We start from the raw sequence: 13,124 nt of genomic DNA on the forward strand, positions 1-13,124 counted from the left end.
TCGGTGCCTGACTTCAAACTGTGCCCCATTCTTCAAGTCACAGTCCCAAAGAATAAGCCATATCATGGCTAATCTCTTTAAAGAATCCTGTGCTTTTTATGCAAAATCCCTCAGCTTTCTTCCCAAGACCTTTCCATCACTGCATGTGAGTTTTTTCCATCACCTTGTCAAGATATTAAGAGACCCCCTGTTTTCCAGAGTTAAGGCCCAGCAAGCAGGCTGTGCCCTAAGCTTGGCATAACAACAGTCCTTTGCACTCACCCTCTGGATGATGTCACTGCTCTGAAAAAATCCCGTGCTATCATTATATTGCTTTGATCAGCACCAGGTGTTCTCTGAGCTTGGACAAGCTTGGACCAATTCTGATCATGAATCTCTGTTATGAATCAAACTGGTCACATTGCATTGTCAGGGCTATAGCTCACTGCCCAACCGTTGATATAATTACTGAGCTCTCTCAGCACTGCCTCAGGTCCCCCCACTAAGGACAGGCCTCAGCCCATGTCTAGATCCCCTCTTTGCTTGCAAACCCATTTCCCTCACTTTGAAATTAAACTTCTGTTTGATTCCTGACTCTCCCTGTCTCTAGCTTGCTCTGTTTGGCTCCTGCCATCCACAGGTAAGAGGTCACTTTGGTCTAGTTGACAACCCATATATACATTCCATTTGTTCCACTATCCCTACTTCAGCTCTCAGTTCCTCTCTAGGTTGAGGATAGGAGGGGATTATTTGGGTGTAGAATCCTCCCCCTCCAGTACCATTTCTTCTCCTCCTCCTCCTCCAACTCACCCCACCAGGCTCTCCTTAGGTCCTGATAAGAAGAATGGGGAATTATCAGGGCATGCCAGCATTTACAAGGCTGGCTACTGGGCTTCTGGCAGGCCCAGAAGGCTCTGTTGACCCCCCTCCTCCCACCTCCTACCCAAGCAGAAGCTTAAGAAGTGTTTGGGACAAGAGAAAGAAACCCTTAATTTTACAGGGAGAGAAACTGCTTGGCCATGAGTTGAAGATGTCTAGAAGCCCTATCTCCCTTTCCACTCTCCCCTGCTTCCTCCCCATAGATCCAGACCAATTCTTAAACCCTCTCAGATGAATTAGTACCTAGGGAGGGTGGGGCCAGCCATGTGAACCTTTGGTGCCCTTCCTAGACAGCTGGGCCTCTTGTTTGGGGCTAGTTCTATTGCTTACCATGACCTCTGGCAAATCAGGACCTCTCTGAACTTCAGTTTTTCCTTCTACAAAATTAGGCAATTGAACTAAACAGTCATATGAGCAAACTGGGGTCCCATGGCTTATATTGTCCTCTGGGTGTTTTGATAGATCAGTCAAAGTATGGGGTTTTTCACCCAGATAGATAGTTCCTCTCTTACACTGTAGTATTTTGGGTTGCCATTGAAAGCTTCTCCTTTTCCCCTCTGCCTTTTAGTAGAAAGTCATTTGAATAAGGGTTTTGATCTCTCTCTCTGTCTCTCTGTCTCTGTCTCTCTCTCTCTCTCTGTCTCTGTCTCTGTCTCTGTCTCTCTCTGTCTCTGTCTCTCTCTCTTAGCTGCCCACTTTTTAAAATCTAGATTTTCAAGCTGGAAATGTTTACACTGAAAAATCTGATAACCATCTCTCCCTGAGCAAGTTTGAGCTGACTGTAGCAGGCCCCTGGAAGCAGTTCAATGTTGACAAGAAAAGTGAGACACAAGAGACATGGGTTCTAGTCCCAGCTCTGCTGATAAATGGCTGTATGACTTTGGGTAAGTCACTCCCCTCTCTGGACCTCAGTTTCCCTATCTGTAAACTAAAAAAGTTGAACAAGATCTCCAAGATCCTTTCCAACTCTAATTAATGTACCATTTTCTAAATTAGACATGGGACCAGGGAACTTAAAATTGGCTGGTTTCTGAAGATAAAGGTCTTTAAAAAAAGAAAGGAAGGAAAGAAGGAAGAAAGAAAAAAAAATATTGTAGAGTATTGGAGGCGGAGAGAGAAAGAAGGACCCACACCCAGCAGTTTCCTCACGTAGAACATGGGAATAATAAAAGCATTGCTCCCATGGGTTTTTTTGTGAATATCAAATAAATTGACACTGTAAAGTGCTTTGTAAACTTTAAAGTGCTGTACAAATGCTTCCTACTTTTAGTTTTTAAAGAAGTATAGAGTCCTAATTGGAGAGGCAGGGCACAGACCTCAAAAGATAAATGGTACATGGCAGCAGATGATAAGAAGCATAGGAGTAGTGTAGATACAGGAGAATCAAGGGTCTGTTCCTGACTGTCGTTTACCACTGGGCCTCAGTTTTTTTGTTTGTAAAAAGAGGAGGGTGGACTAGACATCCTCTTAGGTCCCTAACTTGGTGATTCTAGGACCCTATGATCTCCCTTCTAGTTCAAGATCCTATGATCCTACAGTCCCTTGAGTCAGCTAAGTGGTTCAGTGGATACAGTGCCAGGCTTGGAGGCAGGAAGACCTGAGTGCAAAGCTGGCCTCCGAAACTTACTAGTTGTGTGACCTTGGGTCACTTCACCCTGTTTGCCTCAGTTTCCCCATCTGTAAAATGAGCTGGAGAAGGAAATGGCGAACCACTGTCGTATCTCTGCCATGAAAACCCCAAATGGGGCCTCCCTTCCTTATTTCTTGCTCCTTTTCCCTTTTCTTCCTTCTTTCTTCCTTCCCTCCCTCCCTTTCTTCTTCTTTTGTTCCTTTTTCTTTCTTTCTTTTTTCTTTTTGCAAAGACAGGAAAGCTGGTTTTGCTCCTGTGGCCCTTCCAGAGGACCAAAGGAGCAGAGATGATATGCGTTACCATAGGATCAGTCATGAGCAGCCCCCAAAGAAGTGCCTGAAGCTAGAGGGAGGCTCACTTCTGATAATAAATTGGCCAGCAGGGAGTCCCTGATAATCCAGCCCTGTCCCTGCCCTGCCCTTTGCTCTGCTTTGCCCTAATGCCACCCCTGAAACTGCCTTCTTAGAAGTCATTTCCTCATGGGCACAGGTAGTGAGTAGCTCTGAGGGAAGATGAGGTCTAAGAAAGAGATGGGGGGGTGAGGAGGAAGGAAGAGCAGGTTTATTTCTGCCTTTGTCTCTGAAGAAGTGAGACTGGGGCGGCAGTCAGCAGGGAGTCTGGACCAACGAGTCAGAAAATGGGAAACTTTCTTTATGAAAGCTCTAGACACGAATCCAACCTTCTCCTGGCTGGGGAGGGTCAGGGGGCAGGGAGGCTGGAACCCTAGATGATCTCTCCACTTTTAGGATTTTGTGAGTTTTGGAGACAAGGGACCTAGGTTCCAGGTCTGGCTCTCCCACTTATCAGCCCAGTGTGCCTTTGGGCAAATTACCCTTTCCTTTTATCAGTTATCTGAAGATATCGCATTTCTACCTCTTCCCCTTTGCTGGCCTTTAGGCTACAATTTCCTTTAGAGCAGGGTCTGGTTCACAATTATCTTTTGTACCCTTAAGGCTCAGCACAGTGCCCTGCCCATAGCAAGCTCTTGATAAATGTCTGCTGTAACTGATATTAATGAAATCCAGGCATCACAGTGGACAGAGGCAGTGTGTTCAAACCGGGGCTCTGAACTGAATTTAAGAGATTAGGAGTCTAGTCTTGGCCCTGTTACTAACAAACTCACTGTGTAACCTCCTTCAACTCCATGTATTCATTCCTTTAACCAACTAATCAATCCAAGTATTTAATAAGTGCCTTCTCTATGTCAGGCACTGTCTTAGGCACTAGAGATATAAATGGAAAGAATTGAACAATCTCTACTCTCAGGGAGTTTCCATTCTTCTTGTCTCCCCCCCTCCTCCCCCCGCATACTTATTTAACTATTCATTCATTTATTTTTAAAATTTGTTTTAAAAAAATTGATTTCCAAATTCTCTCCCTCACTCCCATCCCTCCCTCACCCACTGAAAAGGCAAGCAACGTGAGAGATTCATTATATGTGTGAAACCATGCAAAACCTATTTCCATACTGGCCATGTTGCAAAAAGAAAAGCAAGAAAAATACACTGAAAAAAAATTATGCTTCAGTCTGCCCTCAGAATTCATCAATCTCTGTCTGAGGGTTGATAGCACTTTTCATCCTGAGTCCTTGGGATTGTCTTGGACCATCATATCGAGCAAGTAGTCTTTCACATTTGATCATCATTACATAATCATTGTTTCTGTGTACGGCGTTCAAGGATCTTCCATTCTAAAGAGGGAGACGAGCATAGATGCGTATTCCTCATCTGTCAAGGGTCAGTTAGACAGTTTCACCTACAACTCTCAGTTATTGCAAGAATTATATATATGAAAGCATTTTTGAAAAAAAAAATAGCCTGGATTGTGAACGAAAGCTAACACTCATTACTGAGGTTTTGCCTCTTGGGGAGAAAAGGGAGGAGAGATACTGAGAAATTATGACATAAGATTAGGGGAAAAGAAGGACAAGATTATTAAAGAGGCAGATGGGGAATTTTCACCTTAGGAAAGCCCCTGGTTGCTTCTGCTTTCTGGTTGGTGGTAAGGTGTTTTGTTTTGTTTTTTGCCTTGTTCTTGCTTTCCAAAATTATGGCTGGTGCTGAGTTTGAAAAGATAGAGGCAAGAAATAACTATGGTTCTGCAGGCCTGCTGGGTGAGGGAGACATTGGGAAATGAGGCTTGTGGAATATTTGGCAAGAGGTCAGAGCTGGAAATGGAAAGAAACCTCTTGGGGAAGGCAGGATTCTAACCACTTAGTGAAGCCATAGCCTTTATCCATGAATAGATGACCTAAAGATTTCCCAACTTAGATGCAGGAGTCATAGCATCATGGGACCCTGGAGGGGGAACTCATCTGTTTCAACACCTCATCTTGCTTCTTTTTATTTTTTTTTTAATTTAATGATACATTTTGTTTGGACATCATGGACATTTCCCAATGAAAGCTCCCGACAAAGTCTATCCTCCAAAACAGTTAGCTTATTGATTAACCAACAGAATGAATGTCTTTTCATTTGAACAGTTCAGAACCCACACCAACTGTTGCACTTGAATCTGGTTTTGTGGCTTCCTCATGTTAATTTCATTCATATTTTTGTAGACATTATATATACTGGTCTTTGGAGTTTTTGTTTTTATTTTCTATCAAATCACACCGGTCTTTCCATGTTTCTATGAATTTTTCATGTTTGTCATTCATTATGATGCAGTAATAGTCCACTGCATTCATGTCATAATTTGTTCAGCCATTCCCTAGCTACTGGGCATACTTCCCAACTCACCCCCAGGTTTTTGCTATCGCTGATAATATTGCTCTGAATATCTTGGTGAACATGGGCCTTTCCTTGCTGTTAATAACCTTCTTGAGACAGATAGCCACAGTAGTGGAGTTTCTGGGTCAGAAAGCACAAACAGTTTAGTCATTTATCTTATAGACTTCTAAACTATTTTAGAGATTGGTTGGACCAACTCACAGTTCTACTGGCAGTGAATTAACTTGCCTGTTTCCAACAAGGAGTTTTCTTGCACTTTGTCTTATGCATGTAGGATCCTAACTTTGGAGGAGAAGGGACTTTTGAGATAATCTAGTATTTGTTGTTGTTTGTTGTCATTTTTTCAGTCATGTCCAACTCTTCATGACACCATTTGGAATTTTCTTGGCAAAGATACTTGGCAGTGGTTTGCCATTTATTTCTTCAGCTCATTTTACAGCTAAGGAACTGAAGCAAACAGGGTTAAGTGACTTGCCTAGGGTCTCACAGCCAGTAAGTATCTGAGGCTGGACTTGAACTCAGGAATATGAGTCCTGATTCCTAGTCCCGTCTTCTAAGCATTCTGCCACCCTAGCCCCATAATCTAGTGTCATCCTTTCATTTTATAATAAAGAAACTGGGGCCTATATAAGTGGATTGGCTTGCCTAAAATCAGAAAAGTATTAACTCTGCTAAATACATTCAGTCCCTTTATTATATGAATGATGCCCAGAGATATGAAGTGACTTTTCTAAGATCACCTAACTAGTGAGTAGCAGGACTCAATCCAGGTCCTTTGATTCCAAATCCAGAGCTCTTTCTACCATTTTATTCACTCATTTCAGTTGTGTCCAACTCTGTGACCTCATTTAGGGTTTTCCTGGCAAGGATACTGGAGTGGTTTGCTATCTCTTTCTCCAATTCATTTTACAAATGAGGAAACTGAGGCAAACAGTGTTAAGTGATTTGCCCACGGTTACACAGCTGGTGTCTGAGGCTGGATTTAAACTCAGGACTGACTTCCTGACTCCAGGCCCAACATTCATTGCACTATGGAGCTACCTAGCAGCTCTGCTTTCCACCGTATCATAACCATTTGTCCCAGGGTTCACAGAATCACAGAATGTTGCAGCTGGAAAATACCTTAGAAATCATAAAGATCTAACCCCTTTTTTGTATCAGTGAGGAAACTGAGTTATAGATGAAGATTTCTTCTTTCTCCAATGTCCAAATGTCCTAAATTCATATTAGGATGGGAAACCCTACTCTCCTGTATGACCAAATAGAACAAAGACAGTTAGAAACTAGAACTTTAAATGGACTTTGAATTAAATTGAATATAAATTAAACTTTAAATTCCCTCTCCTTCTGACAGCACAGTACAATTATTCCTTCCACATCATGGGAGTTAGGGGCGTGGCCCTCCCCCATTCTGGAAAATCTGGGTAAAAGTTTTTGGTCCTCCCTTTATACCAGAGGAGAAGTCTGAATTATTAAGGTATTAGATAATAGAATGTTGATATTATACTATACTATACTATATGCAGATTTTATGGATTTCTGAGTTGCTAAACTTTTTCCGTGTTGTGTGCTCACCTTTGCATATCCTCTGTGGTTTCTGCAAAACTCCCCAAAACTTTCCATTCAATTTCTTTTTTCAGTCTGTGATATATGGAAACCAATGGGGAAGGTTGTGATATGGAAAGTCGTAATGTGGAAGAGACAACTGTAAAAAGCCAGACATCTAGTAAACGATATAGGGAGTTTGGGAGAATGTAGGATTTACAATATCCAGGGGTATCTTTGGCTATAGAGTTGGGAGTCTTGGTTAATTTGAGTTCACATAGTTCAACCTTTCACCTACTACAGGACTAGCTGACCAGTGAACATCAGACCCATTTACAGACCTGGAACAGTGGTGACAGAGGTAATAGGCTAACTCAGGCTTAGAAGGAATGAGGGAAGATGAACAATTGGGAAATTTAGAAGGTAAAGAGTACAGGGAGAACTGTGGAAATTGCTGATCTCTTCTACCTTGTGCAGTGCCATCATGTGTGTGACCCTGTGACCGGCAACTTTCAGAGGTGGCCATTTACCAAAGAGGTGGGGAAGAGGTGTTGTGTGGGGAGGGAGAGGGAAGATAGGAGGATGGGAAGAGAAAAATGTTGCAGTTAAGTTTGTCCATTGTCCTCAAAGAGGACCATGACATCAGGAAGGTGATGCATTGGATTTGAGTGAGGGAAGGCTGTGCAGAGTCACCAGCCTCACTCTCTCCTCCCAAGCCAACCAGGTGCAGTGGCCAGATGCTAATCAGGACAACTGGAGATAGCTCAGGATACAATGGGAGACCTTGACCTTTCCTTTAACAGATCTCAGTTTGATGGAGGCAAGCCCCATTCAGTGACTAAGGCTTAGTAAGAAATGAGGGAAAGAGTGACCTCTTTACCTAAAAAAAAAAAAAAAAAATCAATCTGGAAGGGGAAGACATTCAGGGTTTCTGACTGAAACAGAAACAATTGCTATTCACACTCACCTAAGACTAAGTAGGGCTTGGCCTGGGATCTATTGGTGGTCTATCAATATTTTGGTGTGGTGTAAAGGTATACTGGGAGTCTGGCATCTAGGCTGTCATCTCGGCAGAGCAACTGACTGATTGCACAGGTTTCAACAAATTCCCTAATCTTTCTGGACCTCACCTTACTCCTTGGTAAAAAAAAGGGGATTAGTGAAACAGATTAGATAAGCTAGACCCAGGAGCAAGTGGCTAAATCAGTCCAGGGTTTGATAAATGGAGAACACCAACTACTGGGGAAAATACTCCAAGTTAAAGAAGAATTTTTGGGAAAACTGGAAATCAGCTTGGCAAAAATCAGGTTCACATCATATATCACAATAAGCTCCAATTAGGTTCTTAAACCAAACATAAAAGATCACGTATTTTAAATATTAGAGCATAATAAAAGGAGTTACCTTTAACAACTATGTGGTCAGGGGATGAGTCTTAACTAGATAAAAACTAGAGGAGATCTTAAAAGATAAAGTAGACAATTCCAACTGTATAAATTTTTTTTTTTTAACACTTTTGCACTAAAAATCTAGACAGCTAGAAAAAAGAGAATAAATTAACTGGGAAAAATATTTGTATCAAATCCCTCCAATGGAAGTCTGACATTCAAGATAAATAAGGAATTGATAAAAATATAAAGGATCAAGAGTTCTTTCTCAATAGATGACTAGTAAAAAATTTAACTATCCAAATGGGGGGTAGAATAGGGCAGAGAACCACAAACTATCAACAACCATGCTCTGTGTCACGAATAATAGGGAAAATGCAAATTAAAACAACTCAAAGGTTTTGCTTCATTCCTGTCAAATTTGTAAAGATGATAAAAGATAGAAATAGTTCATGTTGAAGGGTCTATGGGAAACAGAGGCACATAAATACATTGTTGATGGAGCTGTCAATTGATTTAAGTATGCTGGAAAACAATTTAGAATTATTCCAAAAAAGTCACAAAACTCTTTGTAACCTTTGATTCAGTGATCAAGAAAGCCAAAAAAAAAAACAAACTGGAGACACAGTACAGTCTCATTGTTTAGGGGATGGCAGAATAAATTATGGTATTTTTGAGGGGGAGGCAATTGGGGTTAAGTGATGTACCCAGGGTCTCATAGCTAGTAAGCATTTGAGGCCAGACTTGAACTCAGGTCCTCCTAATTCCAGGGCGATGCTCTATCCACTGTGCCACCTAGCTGCCCTGGTAAAGTAATGACAAAAAACAAGGATATAAGGAATTCAGAGAAACATGGGAAGACTTGTATATACTGATTCAGAATGAAGTAATCAGAACCATCTCAATAGTATACACAATGATTATAATAATGGAAATTAAAAGAAAGAAAAAATGGAAAGCAGCTGGATTCTGGTTGATTGGAATGACCAGTCTTGACCCCAGAGAACAAATGATGAGACAAACTTCTCTCCTGAAGGGAAAGGGAATTTTCTATAGGTCTTGAACCCCTTTGACAATGTGAGGAAGCCAGCGGATTCCTTCTTAGAATGATGTTTTTAAATGTATACAGTAAAAATATATTTGATTATCAAAGATACCAAATATATTGAAACATATTTATCAAAATATAAAGAAACACACAAACCCAAGTTCACTGACCTTAGGGTAAGAACTCCTTCTTTGAGGGAAGGATATGAAATGTTGCATATACTCTCAGAAGGACTGGCTGAATTGTTTGGTTTTGCTTAACTGGTTTTTTTTCTTTTACAAAGGAGGGCTCAGTAGTAGGGATTGGGATATTTCATATGGAGAAATGACTGTGGTGCAGAGAGAAAAGACATAAATAAACCTTTTAAAAATAAAATCTAAGATGAAGGTGTTAAATCAGATAATTCCCAAGAACTCCTCCTTTTTTTTGAATTCTCCATTTTGATCAAGGAGAGGGCCTGACAGGTTGATCCAGACTGCTGAAGGAGATATTCAACCCTGGGCCACTAATGATGGATGGCAAAGACTCCAAGCTGGACCAATTAATTTCCCAGAACAATAAAGATCCTGTACTAACTAGGCAAACTGCCTCTACCCCTATCAACATTCCGTGTTAGTTAAACACATCTATTAAAGCTTAAAAACTGCACTAAGACCTTTGGGACACATTTTATAGCACATGTATGCAGATAGAAGAGTCTGAATTCCAGACTCAGATCTCCAGTTCTTTCCTCTCCACCCTGTCTCTGCTCCTTTCCTCCCGTCTGTCACAGCGTAGAGCAAAAGTTCTTAACCCAGAGTTCGCTGGGTCCATGGATAGATTTTAGGGGATCTGTGAACTTAGATGAGGAAAAAAATCTTTATTTTTAATATAATTGATTTCCTTTATAAGCCTATGTCTTATTTTATGCATTTAAAAATATTCTGAGAAGAGGCCCATGGGTTTCACCAGACTATCATAAGGGTCCATGGCACACAGAAAGGGTTAAGAACTCCTGGTTTAGGGGGATGAGCTTAGTGAAATGTTTTGTGGTACAGAGAAAAGACCTGCCTCTTCTATTTAGTCTTCGTGAATTGGGGCAAGTCATTTAATACCTACCTGGGCCTCAGTTTCCTCATCTGTAAAATGAGAGGGCTGGATTAAATGATCTCTAAGAACCCTTGCGACACTAAAGCAATGAGCCTTTGATAGACTCTTAGCCATCTGAAAGCTGACAAATTTAATCCCGGGAAACCTCTTCTATCAGATGACTCTTTGCTTAGCTTCTTTCCCTCTTTCGGGATTCTGCACAAAGGAAGCTCCTTCATTCCCTACACTTCAAAGCTCTTTTGAGAAAAATCACTGCACTGACTGGACATTGTCAGTTCACTGACTGGAGTGGGCATTAGCCCCCCAGCCCACTCTAAAGTCTTAGGGATGCAGGTTATTGGGCTCTCCTGGATGGGACTTTGAGAGGATGGTTTTCTGGCCAGGTTAATTAAGAAGGATGTCCTCAGTCACAGTGTGTTTGATCCAAGTCAGAGAGCAAAGACCTCATCCTTAGGTGCCACTGGGGCTATTAATGTAAAGGACCTTGCTTTCAAGACAGAGATGTTTGTTGAGATTAAGTGGGTTCCCCTACTCCCCCCTAATATCCTGTGGCAGGAAAGAGAAGTAAAAAATAAAACATCCAAGAAACACGTCAGGTTACTTTAAAGAGAGGATAAAGGAGCAATGGTTTGGTTTATGTTACACCCTGTTTTGGCGCAGTGGGGAGTGAAGTCACCACCAGCAGCAGCAGTGAGGCTGGGGGGACATTCTGCTCCCCTCCCAGGACTCCCTGCAGTCAGTCTGCTGCAAGGGACACAGCTGGTCTTTCCTGGAGTTCCTCTCCCGGCCAGTGCTCAGCAGGTAGCTTCTCTCTTCAGCCTCCTTGACCTTGACCATAAAAAAGAGCACTCCTCAGCCTATTTGCACCTTCTTCAGTAGCTGACCCCGACCCTGTGAAGCACTCCCTCTTTCTGGAAACTTTCTCCTACTTTGGCCTCCATGACAATGTCCTTCCCTGGTTCTTCTGTGACCTCTCTGTCCTTTTCTGCATCTTCATCCTACCCCCCTACCTGTGGACATTCCCCAAGGTTCTTCTTGGCCCTCTGCCCTTTTCTCTTTTTATGTACACTGGCCTCTCTCCTTGACTCTAATCATAGGTTTCCAAATATCTACACACATTTCCACTTGGATATCCTGTAGAGAGGGCAGCTAGGTTGAGTAATGGATAGAACACTGGGCCCAGAATCAGGAAGACCTGAGTACAAATCCAGCCTCAGATACTTCCTAGATGTGTGACCATGAGCAAGTCCCTTAACCCTGTTGGCCTCAGTTTTCTCATCTGTAAAATGAGCTGGAGAAGGAAATGGCAAACCCCTTTAGTATCTCTGCATAGAAAACCTCAAATGGGGTCATAAAGAGAAGGACATTACCGAAACAACTGAACAACAACAATCTTGTAGGGAATGAAAATTCAATGTAATGCCAATAGATGGAATTCTGGGGCAGAATGAGGTGGATGGAGAAAGATAACAGGAGAAAAGAGGCACTGGCTCCAGGACCAGTGTGGCCCAGTGAAAAGAGCACTGGAATTTGAGTCAGAGGATATGAGTTCAAATCCTACTCTGTTACAAACTACCTATGTGACTATGAGCATAATGAGAAGGTTGGATCAAAAGGCATCAGAGGCTCCTTCCAGCTCTTAATTTATAATAGTTTGGACAACAGTGGGAGCCATGTAGGACTCCTTGATGTCTTCTTGTATTAGCAATCATATCATATAAATGAAAATCAGTTGTCACTCTCCTTCATTCCTGTCAGGGCTCCCACAGAGCTTGAGGAATGGAGTGGGAGGATGGAGGGGTTTGGGGCAGGGCTTGGTTAGAGTCCACATACACACTCTAAAGGCTAAGGACCAGGTTGATTTTTTTTAATTACATGATCATTGGCATATATTAATTTTGTTGTTTTTTTCAAAAACAGCTATTTCTTATTTTGAAAGGCAGTATGGTGTAGTGGATAGAGATCTGACCTTGAAGGTAGCACACCTGGATTTGAGGTCTGGCTCTCTCACAATATGGCTAGGTGACGCTGGGCAAGTCATTTAACTTTTTAATGCTCTGGGCAGCTCTCTCTACTAGAGAAAATGTGCTGATCTCCCCAGGGAGAGTGAGTTGGCTCACCTGTTGTTTGCTTTTCATTCTGTTTTGGGTTTTTTGTTCACTCCTTTATTTATGAACAGATTTAGTCCTTACCCTGTTTCTTATTTCAGATACTATTAAGTGAAGAAGAAAAATTATTCTTGTTTTGACCTTATAGTCCCAAAGCCTCCTTTGTTGTCAATATGGACTCAGGAAGAAAAATCTAGAAGTCAGTCACTACTTATAGGAAAAAGGTCCACATCCTTTGCTATTTATTAAGGAGTCAAACTGCTATGCATTCAATTAAAACAACTTTAAAGTACCATCTCACACCTATCAGATTGACGAACATGACAGAAAAGGAAAATGACAGATTTTGGAGAGGATGTGGAAAAATAGGGACACTAATGCATTGTTGGTAGAATTGTGAACTGGTCCAACCATTATGGAGAAAAAATTGGAAGCAGGGCCAAACTGCGCAGATCTTTCGACCCAGCAATACCACTACTAGGTCTATATCCCAAAGAGATCAAAAAAGAAGAAAAAGAACATGTGTAAACATATTTATAGTAGCTCTTTTTGGGTCAGTAAAGAATTAGTAATTGAGGGGATGCCCATCAATTGGGGAATGGCTGAACAAGTTGTGATATATGAATGTAATGGAATATTACTGTGCTATAAGAAATGAGGAGGATGCTTTCAGAAAATCCTGGGGAGACATATATAAGCTAATGCATAGTAAAGTGAATAAAATCA

The sequence above is a fragment of the Notamacropus eugenii genome, chromosome 5 (assembly GCF_028372415.1).
Source record: "Notamacropus eugenii isolate mMacEug1 chromosome 5, mMacEug1.pri_v2, whole genome shotgun sequence".
Classification (NCBI taxonomy): domain Eukaryota; kingdom Metazoa; phylum Chordata; class Mammalia; order Diprotodontia; family Macropodidae; genus Notamacropus; species Notamacropus eugenii.